The 18421-nt window shown below is 31.4% G+C and overlaps 1 protein-coding gene across 3 annotated transcripts in view; it reads right to left on the bottom strand.

Annotated features, from left to right (window-relative positions):
- The window catches only part of LOC145248917 (PIH1 domain-containing protein 2-like), an 82533-nt gene extending 66258 nt beyond the window's left edge, over positions 1-16275 (bottom strand). The window contains exons 1-2 of one of the 3 annotated variants that reach the window (XM_080110701.1): positions 15681-16252; positions 2360-2593 (exon numbers count right to left, since the gene is read on the bottom strand). The gene's annotated coding sequence lies outside the window, so the exon portion shown is untranslated. Of the gene's footprint in view, positions 1-2359; positions 2594-14236; positions 14381-15680 lie in introns of those variants that run through there. The other 2 variants (XM_080110700.1, XM_080110702.1) reach the window with 2 other exon arrangements.
- Positions 16276-18421: the final 2146 nt, after the last annotated feature.

Genomic DNA, 18421 nt, shown 5'->3' with positions numbered 1-18421 from the left:
ATGTTTCGCATTAAATGATGATCCGAGATGGTTCGCATTAAATGATGATCCGAGATGGTTCGCATTAAATGATGATCCGAGATGGTTCGCATTAAATGATGATCCGAGATGGTTCGCATTAAATGATGATCCGAGATGGTTCGCATTAAATGATGATCCGAGATGGTTCGCATTAAATGATGATCCGAGATGGTTCGCATTAAATGATGATCCGAGATGGTTCGCATTAAATGATGATCCGAGATGGTTCGCATTAAATGATGATCCGAGATGGTTCGCATTAAATGATGATCCGAGATGGTTCGCATTAAATGATGATCCGAGATGGTTCGCATTAAATGATGATCCGAGATGGTTCGCATTAAATGATGATCCGAGATGGTTCGCATTAAATGATGATTCGAGATGGTTCGCATTAAATGATGATTCGAGATGGTTCGCATTAAATGATGATTCGAGATGGTTCGCATTAAATGATGATTCGAGATGGTTCGCATTAAATGATGATTCGAGATGGTTCGCATTAAATGATGATTCGAGATGGTTCGCATTAAATGATGATTCGAGATGGTTCGCATTAAATAATGATTCGAGATGTTTCGCATTAAATGATTCGAGATGGTTTGCATTAAATAATGATTCGAGATGGTTCGCATTAAATAATGATTCGAGATGGTTCGCATTAAATGATGATTTTAGATGTTTCGCATTAAATAATGATTCGAGATGTTTCGCATTAAATAATGATCCGAGATGTTTCGCATTAAATGATGATTCGAGATGGTTCGCATTAAATGATGATTTTAGATGTTTCGCATTAAATAATGATTCGAGATGGTTCGCATTAAATGATGATTCGAGATGGTTCGCATTAAATGATGATTCGAGATGGTTCGCATTAAATGATGATTCGAGATGATTCGCATTAAATGATGATTCGAGATGGTTCGCATTAAATGATGATTCGAGATGGTTCGCATTAAATGATGATTCGAGATGGTTCGCATTAAATGATGATTCGAGATGGTTCGCATTAAATGATGATTCGAGATGGTTCGCATTAAATGATGATTCGAGATGGTTCGCATTAAATGATGATTCGAGATGGTTCGCATTAAATGATGATTCGAGATGGTTCGCATTAAATGATGATTCGAGATGGTTCGCATTAAATGATGATTCGAGATGGTTCGCATTAAATGATGATTCGAGATGGTTCGCATTAAATAATGATTCGAGATGTTTCGCATTAAATGATTCGAGATGGTTCGCATTAAATAATGATTCGAGATGGTTCGCATTAAATAATGATTCGAGATGGTTCGCATTAAATAATGATTCGAGATGGTTCGCATTAAATGATGATTTTAGATGTTTCGCATTAAATAATTATCCGAGATGTTTCGCATTAAATAATGATTCGAGATGGTTCGCATTAAATAATGATTCGAGATGGTTCGCATTAAATAATGATTCGAGATGGTTCGCATTAAATAATGATTCGAGATGGTTCGCATTAAATGATGATTTTAGATGTTTCGCATTAAATAATGATTTGAGATGGTTCGCATTAAATAATGATCCGAGATGTTTCGCATTAAATAATGATTTGAGATGGTTCGCATTAAATAATGATTCGAGATGGTTCGCATTAAATAATGATTCGAGATGGTTCGCATTAAATAATGATTCGAGATGTTTCGCATTAAATAATGATTCGAGATGTTTCGCATTAAATAATGATTCGAGATGTTTCGCATTAAATAATGATTCGAGATGTTTTGCATTAAATAATGATTCGAGATGTTTTGCATTAAATAATGATTCGAGATGTTTTGCATTAAATAATGATTCGAGATGTTTTGTATTAAATAATGATCCGAGATGTTTCGCATTAAATAATGATTCGAGATGGTTCGCATTAAATAATGATTCGAGATGTTTTGTATTAAATAATGATTCGAGATGGTTATCATTAAATAATGATTCGAGATGGTTCGCATTAAATAATGATTCGAGATGGTTCGCATTAAATAATGATCTGAGATGGTTCGCATTAAATAATGATTCGAGATGTTTTGTATTAAATAATGATTCGAAATGTTTTGCATTAAATAATGATTCGAAATGTTTTGTATTAAATGATGATTTTAGATGTTTTGCATAAAAAATGAAAATTTTTTGCAAAAAACAAAATCTTGACTTATTGTTTGCAACAAAACGAGAATAGATTGTTTTTTGCGATAAAACTAAGAATTCCACTGTTTTTCCAATAAAAATGTTAGTGTAAGAAATTTCTTTCCCACACCGCAATTTCCTCCTGCAGACAGCAAATGAAATTCCACAAACAAAACCATACCTTATAAACTCAAAGTTTATTCACAATGTATCAGAAATGAAAGTTCTTTGGTCACAGTAAGTCCTTTGCAAAAACAGTGGCTGAATTCGCTATCCATATGCAATGGAGCCTTTAGTTTGATTCCTCTGCAGGAATGTTAGTTTGGGTTTCCTTTAAAAGGATCAATGTTTGTTCATGGAGAACACGGTGTGAAGGTTGACGCCCAATACGGGCATATTTGGGACCTCGTGGTCTCTGAAAGAAATAAGAATAAATTCCTATAATCAAATATATCATGCCGAACACAGTAGAATATCCTCATTGGGTAGAATAAGTTCAGCAATTATGTTGTCTCTGTATTTAGAGAAATGTCCTTAGTTTACCCACTATTTGGTGTCCATGAAGGTAAAATCCTGAAACAGAACGCCGCTGTTATCAGTCCGCTATCTACAGTGTTCATTTACAGACTGAAAAAATAATGCATGAATACAAATTGGCGCCAAGACAAGATTTGGCGCATTCAAATTAAACCAATGACAGACCGGCTTACAAAGCATGTAGGCAGCCAAAAACAATATGGTGGTTGTACATGGAAAATTTCTCACACTATTCTCTACTTTCATCTAACAATTTAATAAAGAAAAAGATATTGTAAAACTTGAATTTAACTTGAAAATACTATTTAAAAAAATAGCACGGTAACATCCACCACTTTATTTTACATATTTCTTTTCCAAAGGACCGTTTGAATCCATTGATTTATATTTAAAATGTTGTGTAATTATTTCTAAAAAATAAGTACTAAAAAATAATGAGCAATGTAGGTAGAAAGTAACTTTTGTCGCTTGTTATGGATTTAACTGAATGCGATATTAAAAATCACTTTATTGGGACTTATGCACTTATGTTACTGGGCTCGCAGATGGTAACTCTTCTGTATTTTCATCTAACAATTTAATAAACAAAAAGATATCGTAAAACTTTGGCTTGAATACATTGATTTAAATTTAAAGTGTTGTGTAATTAAAAAAGAAATTCAGTGGTGCTTGTGCTTCATTTCTTCAATTTTGAATAATTTCACAATTATGAATGAATTAGCATGTACTTAAAAAAAAAGTAGTATTTCGTCACAAAAATATATTGTAAAACTTGAATTTAACTTTTCTTTTTTTAAAAAAATCAGATTATTATCGATTAGAATTCACTTCTTGTTCCTTTTGGTTTGTCTTATTATTTGAATTGAATTGATTTATTGCAAAGAATCCAGCAAACGAACAAAAGTGCTATTTTTTTTTAAATAGTATTTTCAAGCTAAATTCAAGTTTTACGATATCTTTTTGTGTATTAAAATGTTAGGTGAAAGTACAGAATAGTTACAATACGCCCGCCAGTCCGGTAACATAAGTGCATAAGTATCAATAAAGTGATTTTTGATATCGTATTCAGCAAAATTCATAATAAACAGCACTTGTACGAATATTTATTTTATTGACGCTACACCGTAATCACGTGATTAAAATTTTAGCAAACGAAAAATTGAGAGACAAAAGAGTAAACAAAACCCTACTTGGTTAAATTATGTGATTTGAGGAATATTTCATCTTCGTTTCGTGATTTGGTACGTGCATCATACAGACTTTTTGTATTTCCTTTACTTTTAACTGCCGCCATAAGTGCCAAAGAATGATTATGAGTCACGAGATGAGGAATACTATGGGAGTACTAACATTTATCAACTGCATTTGTCTCGTGTATTTTCTTTTTTATTTCTTGTAAATAAATTATACTACTTAGTTGTTTCGTTGAATAATTCTGACTTTTGGCTTGTTATTTATTTCAATAATTTTTTTTTTTTTAACGAATTGAGAAATTTTAGTAGGACTGGACTACTGTCCTTGTAGTAAATGTGGTATTATGGTGATTAGAGTAATTGATATAATGGCCAATAAATTAAATATACTAGAGTAAGGTAGACATTTTTTAACTATGGTGGATGGCCTTGTACCCAATTTGTTTAATGTGCATTTTTAAAAATATTTATTGCAAATAAATAATTCAAAGTGTAACATCTGACCTGTACCTACACAAAGGAACTAGAAAGTCTCCTACTTACAAACGGACCAATCAGCTTTGAGTAAATTTGAAATCAGCCAATCAGAAGGCAGCATTTCCTTATCTGCCATAATGCATGAATGAAATGCCCGGATCATGCATATATAATGAGTTAAATTAGTGCGTTTGAATCTAAAAGCATTTTGTCTCACTACGATACATTATATCCGCGTGAGCCGAATCTTAATGCATTTTTTTCAAATTCCTTTAGTTAAATACACATAAGAAACAAACCCACCATGTTGAAGTAGTATTTATTTAATCCTCGATTTAAAGAACGGCAGAATTGGAGTTTAGGCGGCAATTAACCTTGAACCTATAAAACAACCCAAACCAATTGTAAAAAAAAATATATATATTGAACATTTTAACTTTGAGACGAGTACCGTTTGTAGCATTAGCCTGTTCTCGTTTTTATAAGTGTTTAAATCTATTGACCAAACAATACCATAATATAATAATTAAACTAAACTTCTATCGAGTAAAAAAAGAAAAAAAAATGAAATCCCTCGGAAACTTTAAATCAACCAATAGCGTTCTTTTTACCACTGTAACAGAAACAAATTGAACTTGTTTTCTTTCACGAATCAACGCCTCTCCCCTGTGCTATTTGGCCACATATTGACCAATCAGGGATGCGGCGCATTGATCCTTTCTATCCCCTAAGGAAATCGGCCAGCATCCGGTTTGAAGGATGAGAATTCTTCCTTACTGAGAGACACCAAATAGAACGGACCCCTTTTCTTCGCCCTCTCCACCTCGGTGTTATTTCTACCGGTATTGACGATTCCACTGGGAATAACGACCGTGATAGCACCAGGTAGCCGGAGTTCAGCTTTTGACCAGGAACATATCACCCGGTGAACATTCTCCTTAATAAACCTTTTCTGTGTTACATTTTATTAAGTTGTTGCATTCATCATTTCAGAAGCTTGTATGGAATTATTTATTTCCTTACGTTGTGCCCTAAAAGCAATAAAACTCCTAAACCACCTACGCGGCCCTGTCAGTGGGGCATTAGAATATGCCAACTGCCCCCCTGCAGAGGGTAAAAGTCCCTCAATGTGGGTCCTGGATATGACCTTAAACAATATCCAGTGGTGAGGCCCCAGCTTGTGGGCTTTGGGGAGTGTGGAGCCACCCTTTAATTACCATTGCTCACAGGTGCACTCTGACCCGGAGTGGTAGTACCTGTTAGGATCCCAACTATGGGTTGAATAGAAACCGACGTGAAAAAAACAAATATACTCTATTAAAAAAATTTTTCTTCAAAATCTTTGGATTCAGCATTAAATAACCCAAAAAGGGTTGATATGCCATAAAACAAAAACAACCAACCAACCTAAACCACCTACGCAGTTAAGCTCTTGGATCTTTTATACATGTCAATGGGTATGAAAAAAAATCTTTCAATTATATTAGTATCAATTCTATAATTTTCTTAGCCATCATTACCTACGGTTTCTGGAGCCGTTATCTTCCTACGTTTGAGTAGTTTACGAGTCTACTTTAGAAGTCACCTGTGTTTAGTCGCCGAATTGTGTAGCATATATGTATATATAATATATTGATATATCACTCCATGCTACCCCGATGAGCTTTTTAAATTTGGTTGAAATATCAGAATATGGTCCATCCTAAAACAATATTATTTAAAATATAGTGTGTGTGTGTGGGGGGGAGGGTCACTTCACCGAACAATTAAAGACGCCGTAAAACATTTAACATAAACTTTTACAAGTACGGTCCATACTCCGCATAAGCATTTTTTGGTACTTGTACGGTTTAATCAAGACATTAAAAAAAATTAAAATATTGAAAAAGGTTAGATTGTACGCATCCGTTTTGGACTGAAGATCTCCGAAAAAAAAATTTCACTTAATTTGATCGAGTAGTTTTTTTTTTTGTTTTTTTTTTACAGCGGAAAAAAAAACACGTTTTTATGAGAGCGCGTTGACGCCATTATGAAATTTATTGAACACGCCACGGGAAGATAACTCCAGTTAAAGCGCCGACACCCCTCCTCAGCTTTAATACTAGCTTTTTTTCTTAAGCATCGAACCTTTTGCTCGGTATCATAATTTTTTTTTTTTTTTTTTTTTTTGTCTCGGAGAACTCTGTTCCATAACGGATACATACAATTTACACTTTTTTCGATATTTTCATGTCTTGGTTAAACTGTACAATACCCATTTTTTAAATACTTCAATTTTGTAATAACTTGTCCATATTTTTATGAAGTTGCCGAAAAGTAAATTCCAACTAGAATTCCTTTCAATATAGGTTTAGCGTCACTTTATAAACTTGTTAAATTCAGAATTAAACTTATATTTTCCTTCACTTTCAGAGGGAATGTATTAGTATCCACGCCGGTCATGCAGGTGTCCAAATTGGTAACGCTTGTTGGGAATTGTATTGCCTGGAACATGGCATCCAACCAAATGGCCAAATGCCATCTGACAAAACCACATTTTTTTAGTGAAACAAGAGTTGGAAAACAGTCCTCTGGGCTGTATTCGTCAAATTGGAACCAATTGTTGTAGGTACGTATTAAACTTTTCTTTTTTGATAGATATTAAAACTTATTTTTCATTTCCTTCGTCTCGTAACACTTAAAAACTTTTTTTTAGATTACGTGTTTGACGCCATTTTTTTTTTTTTTTTCAAAACTTTGAATGAGGCGGACCTGAACTTGCAACACGGCAAAAATATTCAGAATATCAGATTCGCCATTTTAAATGATAAAGATATTACAATGTAGGTCAGGACATTTGTTAAAATAACATAGATCGTCATTCAAATTTGGATCGATATAAAGCAAGGCTTCAAATCGAAATCTAGAAGCTGTATAATAGAATTACCATTAATAAGGATTGAACCATCATCTCAGAAAAACTAAGTGGGATTATCAAATTTGATCTAAATACATAAATATGGAATAAAACCGAAAACATTTGAGTTTAGAATGACTACTTCCACCTAATTTGCAGTGCCCCCCCCCAATAAAAACCTTTGCCCTCGTGAGGGAGTTAAACTGGGCAACAAAATTCGGTGCTTATTCAAGCTGGCACTTATGTCGGCAATTAAGATAAAATACAAGTCTTTATCATGTATATACTCGTTATTGAATGAGTATGTCATATTCCAAAAATTATGTGAATGGATAAAGTGTTTTTAAAGAAAAAAATATGTCATTAAGATTTTCTGAGATGGTGGTTCAATCCTTATTAACGGCAATTTTTATGGACCAGCAGACTTTAAAAGTAGAGGACGTCGATAAACTCTGCGTCATTTTAACTTGAACGTATTAAATCAATACATTCTCTTGTTTCGTTTGTTAATTTGTACGACATTTTTTTTTTTTTTTTTTTTTCACCCTGGTATTTCCATTGGTACGTGGAATAAGGTGAGTTTTCCGAAGCCCGAGAAGATTTGGCTGTGTTGGAGAAAGATTATGAAGAAGTTGGAATCGATTCTGTTGAGGAGGAAGGTGAAGAATATTAAGATGTAGAATATTAATAGATGTAAAAAGAAAAAAAAATACGATAAAATATTGAACACTTTTCTTCTGTTTTCTTAACATTTCTGAACAGGGAAACGCTAATAAAAAGAACTTAATTTTTATTGTATTAAATAAAATATTGTTTATTTATATTTATGTAATGGAAAGCAAACTTCCATTCCAGTTAGAAAGTACTTATCCAGTTTTTGCCACGAAATTAAACTTTCACAAAGTTGTTGAATTTAAGATAATTCACCAAAATTAATTAAATATACCTTCTCCATTTTCCTGTTTACACTAAGGTTAAGGCATTTAATTTGAATTGAAGTTATAGCTGATATGACATACTTTATCAAATTTTCGGATACATCCTATTTAAATCTTAAGTTAGCAGTTTTTAATATGGAAGTAAGAATTGATAAGAGTTGCTTCTGTATGTAAAGCAGTTTTGTGTAAATACAAAAACTATTTTTCAGCATTGATTATTGCCGTCGGATTTGACGGGTTTTAAGACATTGCATACATTTTAGATTATTTCTAATTTTTGTAGAAGTTGTGTCTACTTTGAGTTTTCTAGTAACAACCTTTTCAGTTATTGTTTACAATCGTTTAGATATTAGTATTTTGTTGCCATGTTCAGCTTATGAAACAAAATGGCTGTCAAAAGCAGATGTTACATTTTTATTTAAATATCCATTGAGGATTTAAGACACAAATTTTATCTGGTTAATATTGAATGATCTTCAGTTTCTGCCATATTGATTAGTGATTTTGGTGCTAGTGCAGAGAGTGATCCATGCTATTTTTTAAAATCTTATTTCCAAGTTTAATTAAAGTTTTGTTTTTTTATTCAATTGTAAGGTTGAAGTATGGAATAGGTACAAAACACCCTCCCCATGTTAAGAATGGCTTTTTAAATGTTATTTACCTTCGGATCACTCTCTGCGCTAGTACCGTTATTTTTAATAGGATCAAGATGAAAAATAAATCTACTTGTTTAAACGGACTAAACTTGCAACTTTCTAAAATATCCTCCTCGACCATGTTTAAAAAAAATGCACCAGCCAAACTATCTTAAGCATGTTATCTGGGTAAATAATTTTACTTTATCTTTCATTTTGTTACCTATATAGTTAAATTGTCTTCATCCAATTTGACTTTCATTGTAAACTAGCAGTCATAAAATATTTTAATTCATTTGTATTCGATTATTAATTTAATATTATATAGTACTAGTTTTTGTCCCCCCCCCCCGCAAGTTAAAACTTGGGTGTCATCAGCTAGGATCGAAACCAAAACATTTAATGCTCCAGACTGTTTGATCTCTTGACAGATTTAAAATTCAACCACTTTAAGCTATGAATGAATTTGTGAATGCATAAAACTAATAGAAAATGTCAACTAGTTGAAATGAACATCTTCCACTTTCCTGCCTATTTCTGTATGCCTTATTCATCCATCCAAACAAGAATTTTACAAGTTAGAACCCATCCTTGGTGTATGATTACTGCTTTGAGTTTGTAACCGATAGTTTAAACGTTTATCGGTTAAATATTTTTACACTTATATTGCAGGTGAGTTTATGCAATTGCCATTCACAACTTGTATCTTCAGAACAAAATTCATTCGAAATTTAAAGAGAAAAATCGGTTTTATATCTAGATTAAATGGTTTGAAATGTGCAGAAGATTCACCTCATTAAAAAGAACCAAGAACTCTGGATTAGAACAAATAAATTCCCTAGATATGACCTTAAACTATATCCAGTGGTGAGGCCCCTGCTTGCTGGCTTTGGAGAGTGTGGAGCCACCCTTTAATTGCCATTGCTCCCAGGTCCACTCTGACCCGGAGTGGTAGTACCTGTTAGGGTCCCAAGTATGGGTTAAATAGACACCGACTTGAAAACAACAAACATATTCTATTAACAAATTTTTCTTCAAAATCTTTGGATTCGGCATTAAATAACCTGGAAATGGTTGATATGTCGTAAAACAACCAACCAACCATCTAGGATTTTTCTACTGACTTGAAGACAAAAATAAAAGCTAGAAATTTTACTTCTGAATCGAGCGTTTGGTCTAGACTTAACTTCAAGACTTAAGGCTTGTGGCTAATTTAAGGCTCACACATAATGACAGAAATGGTGTCGTATCACATTTTTGCTAGTACATTAGTATTAAACTCTAAAATGTAATCTGTGGAATCCTGGTTATCATGACCACAGACCTGATACTACTACACACCCAAGAGTTGATGATTTAGGTAACCTTATAGTAAACAAACTTGCTTAAGAGTGAAATAAGATTTCTGCTTAACATGGATATAAATCTTCATTAATAGTTTTTTTTTTTTTTTTTAATAATGCCTGAATTTTAAGTCATTTAATTTAGAAATCCAGATTTTGGCTATTGTGCATTTCAGTAGCGTAAATTATTTCACAGGCAATAATTTATAAAAATGTTTTTATATAAAACACATTAGACTCTAAGGTTGAAATAAAACCCGACAAATTTTAATGTTTATCATTCCCCCCCAACATTTTTTATTAGACTAAATGTACGACAATCGAGGCTGCCATCTTGTTTAACCATGATTTTGGCTGCTGTTTTGGGTTTTTTCATTTTTAAATGTGCATAAATTATTAAGACACTTGTGCCTATTTTTTTAAATTTTTTTTTTAAAGCAGTTTCATGGGACTATTATTTTTTTCATATTTTTTGTGGGTAAATTTTTACATTAGTTTCACCTCCAAAATTTTCTTTAAAATGACGACTTTTTGGACTATAATGCCATGAAACCCCCCCCCCCCAAAAAAAAAACAACATAATTTGGAAAAAAAAAAATGATGGCAATATGAAAAAAAAAAATGGCTACCAACGTCTTAACAATTTACGCACTTGAAGTGCACATTTAGAAAAAAAAACAAAACAAAACGGCGGCCAAAATCATGGTTCCATTCCATTTGGCCTCAAAAGCCAATCTGACAAGCCTTAGAAAGGCCAACGTTTCAAAACAAGATGCCGGTAACCTCGATTGGCCTACATTTAGTCTAATAAAAAATGTTGAAAAAAAATGATAAAAATTAAAATTCTTCGGGTTTTATTTCAACCTTAAGGTCTAATGTGTTTTATATAAAAATAATTTTTATGAATTTTTCTCTGAAATAATTTACGCCATTGAAATGCACATTAGCGCAGATTTTTTTTAGTAGAGCAAAATGATTTATTTGGCTTAATTTACAAAAAAATGTATCTACTTGATGTGGAAGTTAGACATTTGATTTAAAGAATATGCTTATTAAAAATAAATAAAAAAAAATAATGCAAATGCTATGATTGCCAGTTTCAACATGAGTCAGATGCTTTAACTTGATGGATCCCCAGTTGTTTTTCCTGTCCGGATTCTCACTAATCATTCTATACCTTTTGTGAAATCTAAAACCACATTTCTTCATTTTGCCTTTAAGGTAAGTTAAGGCAAGTGTATCCTTTTAAACTTTAATTCAAACTAATTTCTATCCAATAGTTTTAAAGCGTCACAATCAATTTTAAGACACCAAAAGAAAATTTAATCCATTTAAAATAGGCTGAATGATGAAGGTAAACTTAAGTGGTAGAAAATTAACAAATTCATTTCCTTGCTCTCAAACAAATTTACTTAATCATGTTTTAATAAAAAAAGCCAGATAATTCGTCTATGAAATATGGCTAATATATAAAGACATCAAAAGATAACTGTTTAACATTGGGGGGGGGGGGAAGCAACGTTTTTTATTTTTAGTTTATTGCAATTTTCTTTACCTTTCGGTCATGTTTCTTTTCCAATTTGACTTTTGTCTATGTTTGTGTGCACAAGTAAACTTATTTTTAGAAATCGTTTGAAAAATTTCTTCCAAAACATTGAAATTCTACTAAAACCCATGTATCACGCCAAAATAAATAATTGTACATGATGAAATTGCCAAACATCTTATAAATCTGCCGTTTAATAGATTTTTAAATGTCTGCTTTGTTTAATTCAAAATTAATTTCAAAGCTGCAAAATAGAAAGTTATTTCTGAATGGAATTGGAGTACTTTTTTTTTTTTTTCAAGCTTTTATTATAAAAGGGTACTGTTACATTTTGAACACTGGATTCTCAAATGTCCACTAAGACTTGATCAGAATATGCTGAGTGCTCATCAAAATAAAGAAAATTAGGAAACAAAATAACATTGGATATTAATTATAATTAAAACAATACAAAAAAAGTGGAAAAACTATGAAATAAAATATCAAAGTATATTCGCAGCTGACTGCACTTATTTCTTGGAAATGCTATTAACAGCCGACTTTTTCTTTTTTCTAGCATATTTAACCATTTTATTTGTGTAGAGTGAAAATAATATAATAGGTGTGTGATTTATTTTTATGAACATGGAAGTCTTTAATTAGATAAAAAAAATACTAATTATTCACCCAGAATTTTTGACTAAGTTTCGATCATAGAATTCGTAAATAAAACTATAATTATCAATAAAGGTAATTGATAATCTATTTAGTCGCACAAAAGTGGAATAAAACTTATTGAATAGGTGCTAATCGGCCATCCTTTTCCTGTAAAACTGTAGCAAAACCTGTGTTTGATGTATCAGCTCTTCTAATAAGTTTTAAAAAAATTTTAAGATTTGAATTTTATTTTTCATTTTTTTATTTTTTTATTCTCCAAACATTTTATCACTTTATTTTTATTACACCTTTTTCTTTATGCAATGGTACTACTGCTGTTAGATTTTCTGTTTTCGTATAACAATAAGGGATATAATCCTTAAGCCAATTCACAAGTCCAATAAAACTTCATAGCTTAAAGTGGTTGAATTTTAAATCTGTCAAGAGATCAAACAGTCTGGAGCATTATGTTTATTCAGCTCGAAAACCATACAGTGTTTACCGATGTATTGGAACATTCAAGATGGCGTCTGATTCTCTCTTTAAAACGGTAAGTGTGGGAAAAGATGTTATAAATAAAAAACCGGATAAAATACGGTTAAAAACTCGCTCAATATATGTTACCATGACATAGGTTTACATATATTCGGCGGGTTTTTAATAGTATTTTGTATAGTTTTTTATTTATAACATCTTTTTCCAAACTTACGGTGTTAAAGAGGGTGTGAGATGCCATCTTGAATTTTCGAATACATCGGTAAACACTGTATGTTTTTCGAGCTGAATAAATATGTTACATTGAATAAAAAGCACAAAAAATATATCCAGTTTGGTAGAAAAGTAACTTATCTTGCCTTTGATAACATTTATTTGTTATATATTTGTTTTTTGACAACTTTTTCGAATCGATGTGTACAGTAATACAAACCCACTTCACTTAATATTTTATTCATAATATACTGCGTAACAATTTTGATTCACCCAATCTCACTTCTTCGGTCCAACTATTTATCAAGATAAAATTTTGTAAGTAAACAAACTATAACTAACTAAATAAAATGTTTTAAATGTTCATTGAATAATTAATTTGAAGGAGACAATTAATAATTTATGACCTCGTGAAGGACAGGAATTTTTATGTGCCCTGTTCTGTTTCCCCAACCTCGAGTGTATACCTTCTTTCTTTCTGTCATTCAAGGTGGTGCATCTTTGTTGAATCTTGATATCTCTGATACTGCCTTTGAAACTGACTCTTACAACATAATTATGGCCATATTTATTTTAATATTCAAGTAATTTTACATGGGCACAATTCATGTTAATCTCATCTGCGAATATCATTTTCATATAAGTGCAGCCGGTTGCAAACATAAACAGCCATAAAATATAACCATTTTCGAATCTACGTGTACAGTAATACAAACCCAAAACTTTTTCTGCCAACTTATCTAAAGTCTATTTTGCTCCTTATTGGCTAATCGTGTTCGTTATTGCTTTTTGATTGGCTGATCAACTGGATCAGCGCTTGGCACATTCCAACGGTTTCTGTCAGCTTCTAAGTCGAGCTGAGTGTACATTTACGCGAATCCGGCACCTAAAATGCAACTGTACCTATAAAAGAACCAATAAAATGCCTGATAATGTATTTAGTTAAGTTTGTCTTTTATTTAATAGAAATAGCATTTTTAAGTTAAATTTATATTATTTGACAATTAAATTATTACTTGAACAAAGTTAAAAAATAGTATAATTATTAATAATTAAGTTTTGTTTATTTCACTTCCAAGCCAAGATGTTATACAAGGTTGGAAAAGTGGGATTTGAAGAGCCTGCATACTTTAGGAAGAGTACACTTACCTACAAAAAATGCCCAGACCACTGCATCGGCATGTTCCGGTAAGAGCGCCTCAAGCAATTAGTAATAAACTAACCCCTTTTCAAAAGGTGAGAGTGCACATCATAGAAGTGAACAGAACCGTTGCCTTCACAGGATTACACCAGCTGACAGATAGCAAGTCATCTCAACAGTGGCTTAGTAGACGCTGTCAACTTTGGCCAAGGGAATACAGTTATTTTCCCTTGTCAAGTATTCACCAAAATGGCGTCCTTCAATTTGACCATAAAAATATTAGAAAAATAAACAAACAGAAAACACCTCGCTTCTTTTCAGTTGGGATAAAGAATTATTGGTGCGTGTTCCAAATATCGAAAAATTTAATTTCAGCTAGTGTTATCTACTTAATATCATGTCAAAATTAATAACATTAAATTACATAAAACATTTACTTTCACGATCCAACAGTCCGACATTTTGTAATGTAATTGAAATAAGAGAAGTAACTCCTAATTTGGAATCTGTTTATTATTTAAGTATAATTTACAATTTTGAAAAATTAATAATTAATTTTCTATTTTATCATTTTTCGTAATTTTTGGACATGTTACTATTTTTGACATGACAATTACATGGCATTAGTTTTAGTTGAAATTTAGTTTTTTGATATTCATTATTATTCCAAAAATAATTGATAAGACTGAGTTTTTAGAAAATAACGTTTTGTTACAATATACACAATTATTTCATAAAGTTCAGAGGGGGATTACTATCAAATATTTTAGAAATTAATCTGGTACTTGTTCAGTTCAATCAAGACATTAAAAAAATAAAAATATCAAAAAATTATATTGTACGTTCTCGTTATGGAATAACGTTTTCATAAAAAATTAATTTGTATTAAGTTTTTTTGACAGAAAATAACATTTTAATGAGATTGTGTTGTGGCCATCTTGCTTGTTTCGCGGACGAGGATGGGGTGCCTTTAAACGAAAAAGTGATTAACAAAGGGCAATGAAAAAGGGACCGAGAAACTCTGTATTTGACAAACTTTAAATGGTGATTGGAGTTTTTAATAGGTACAAGTGTCAATTTTAGCCATTTTAACCCGAAAGGCAAAGGCACCCTTGGGGTGTGGGGAACAACCGGAGTTTTCCCGGAAAATCCGTTCTGTTACTTTTTTTTTTTTTTTTTTTTTACTCCTATTACGTTTAATGTTTGTCCAAAATTTCAAAAAAAAATTCCAATGCGTAGTTAGAGAAAAGTGCGGACAGACGAACGGACACGGGTTAATTTAGGTCCACATTTCTTTTGTCGGCGACCAATATATCCAAGTTAGTACTAACAACAAAATTATAACAATGATATAATAATGTCAATATAATAATAATGTCAACACCAACAACAAAAGCAACAACCATAATAATAATACACTAATAAAAAAATAGATTAAAAATTTAATCTTACTATTCCTGGATTTTCCAAGCTGTTTTCAATAAATCACATGTGCAAAAAATGGAACAAATAATAATAATAATAAAAAAATGTTTCTATGCTATTGCACTGTTGTCAGTGTCGCTCTCCTTAGCAACGCTTGGGTCACTTCCGTTGCTCTGCAGCGACTGAAAAGGTCACTTCCGATTTTTGCCTGTTTTCACTTCGGTGTTGCTAAGAAACTTGTTTGTTATGGCTGAGATTAGCTTTTATTTCAATCATCCGTGTTGGTTTTGCCTTTTTCTTCTTTAATTATTCGTGTTAGTTTTTGGACTTTTCGTTCTTATTATTTTTTCATTTTTCTTTAAAGTTGTGCTTCTGTTCTGTTTAAATAGTCCTTCATATTTTTAATCTAACTTTTTATCGTCGTCGTCACTATAAATAATTGGCGTTAAACAAACATAACTCTTTTTTGCTATGGTTAAATCCTATTTCAGTCACCCAAATTGTTTAGGGTGAAACGTGTTTCAACGTCACACAAACACAACTTTTTTTTTTTTAACGTAAAGCATATTTTAGTAAACAAACCTGCAACTTGAGGATTTCAAGATATATTTTTTTGCTTTCGGTTTTGAAGAGTTACACTCGTACAAGGGAAGACAATTAAGAAGGTAAACATTTACGTTCAACAGCATCATAACTATCGCTTTCCTTAGTTTGAGTTGATACTCATGTTCAGTTCAATCTTGGCCTTCGGGACAAGATCAAAGTGTAGAATCTGGTCTTCAGATGCTACACTTCAATTTCTTGTTCTGTCAATGGAGGAGAAATCCTTCATGACTGAGACAATTTTAATTTTTGTTCCTTTTCTCCACATTAAAAAACGACCCTGGTGTCTAACTGTGTCCCGTGGGGAGGCATTGTAAATAGGTATAGTCCTTATGTTCCATGAACGATAGGGACTACCATTTTTATGTGAACTTTTCCAAAATGTACACATGATCTTGTGACGTCATCAATTGGCAAACAATTTTTTTAAAACCATTATTTACTACTGTAATTTAATTTAGTAAAAAATATTTTACATTCGAATAGTTTACTTAAAGATTAAATTAAAAAATAATCATTATGGTTAGAAATAATTAAATAAAATCTGTTTTTTTTTTCTCCAGTGGGGGTCGGAAGCATAACACAAAAAGTAAAATATGGCGTAACGTTTTTGATATCTACGGAAGAGCAGAGCAGAAGCGACAATAAAATACTTTGTTAGTTTTGTACACGTGTTATTTGTTTAAGTTTTCAATACTTTGGACGATTTTAAATTTTTTATACGAAAGAGCATTTTTTCCTGAATGCTAGTTGGAAATAATTTTCCCTTTTACCAATTTGGTGCCTCCATATATATATATATATATATATATATATATATATATATATATATATATATATATATATACATACACACACTTTGGTTTGTTTTACTATGCACATAGTCAAATAACAAATAAATGTTATCAAAGTCAAGATAAGTAACTTTTCTACCTAACTGGGTAGTGCATGGTGCAGAATTAGGTGTGTCAGAAATTTCGTGAAAATAGTGAATAATTCTAGCCTATCTTTCAAAGCTTATAACACCTCGAAAAATGTAATTCAAGCCCTAATTTTTTTTTCAATTAAAGGAGCAAGGATCAAGGTTTCATTAAAAAAAAAAAAAAACAAAAAAAAAAACAAAAAAAACGTGTTTTTTTTTTTTTTAATTTTTTAAAGGTTTTAAACTTCGGACTTTACAGGTAAATTTCTAAAAAAAACAAACTACTTTTTTTTGTTTTAAATTTGAATATAATATTTATTGACCTTTTCTCTTCAATTTGTGATATATAAGACTTTGATACATAAATTATTTACTTTTTAATAGACATTTCAAAATGGGAGGCGTGAATTATTCGACTCCCTGTCTTTCCAAGCTTATAACACCTCGAAAAATGTAATTCAAGCGCTAATTTTTTTTTCAATTAAAGGAGCAAGGACCAAGAAAAAACAAATAACATGGTTTTAAAAAAAGGTTTTAAACTTCAAACTTTACAGGTAAAATTCTAAAAAATACTACGTTTTTTTTTGTTTTAAATTTGAATATATTATTTATTGACCTTTTCTCTTCAATTTGTGAGTAAATTAATTTACTTTTCGGTGAGTAAATTATTTACTTTTTAATAGAAACTTGAAAATGGGGGGGGGGCGTGAATAAGAAAAAAACGTTTGTCTAAATTATTATATTCGGTTTATTGGAAATAACATAAAATTTCACCTTGAGCCTGAAAATATCGTAAAAATAGAATCAATAGAAAAATTTTGATAGATTTTTAAAGTTTAAAAATTGAAAGATATTGAGTTCGGAAAATTCATTACTGTTTAAAAAAAATATTTCTATTACTTTTAAAACAACTTTAATAGTTTATTTTGGAAGTATAATCCATAAAGAAAATAAACAACCCACTTTTAACAGAGAAATTACGAGATTTTTATATTTTATTCGCAGTTTCGTGTTAGGGGTGTCAAAAATTCTGATACACCTAGTGCAGAACTGAAATTAACATACGTTAAGGCCTAAAACTGCACCGTTTGTGGTAAAATCCATTGAAAGCGGTCGGTGGTTGAGAAAATAAAGCTGTGTACGCATTATAAATGTTTCTTTTCTGTGTCTTACGTTATACATTAGTACATTAGGGGTCATTTCGAGTTAAAAGTTTATTTACTGCACCCATCTGGACTAGAGA

This window comes from Euprymna scolopes, chromosome 27 (assembly GCF_053919585.1).
Source record: "Euprymna scolopes isolate OS-2025 chromosome 27, ASM5391958v1, whole genome shotgun sequence".
NCBI classification, from domain to species: Eukaryota; Metazoa; Mollusca; class Cephalopoda; order Sepiida; family Sepiolidae; genus Euprymna; species Euprymna scolopes.
The sequence above is the reverse complement of the archived record's forward strand: the minus strand, read 5'-3'. Positions and strand labels throughout refer to the sequence as shown.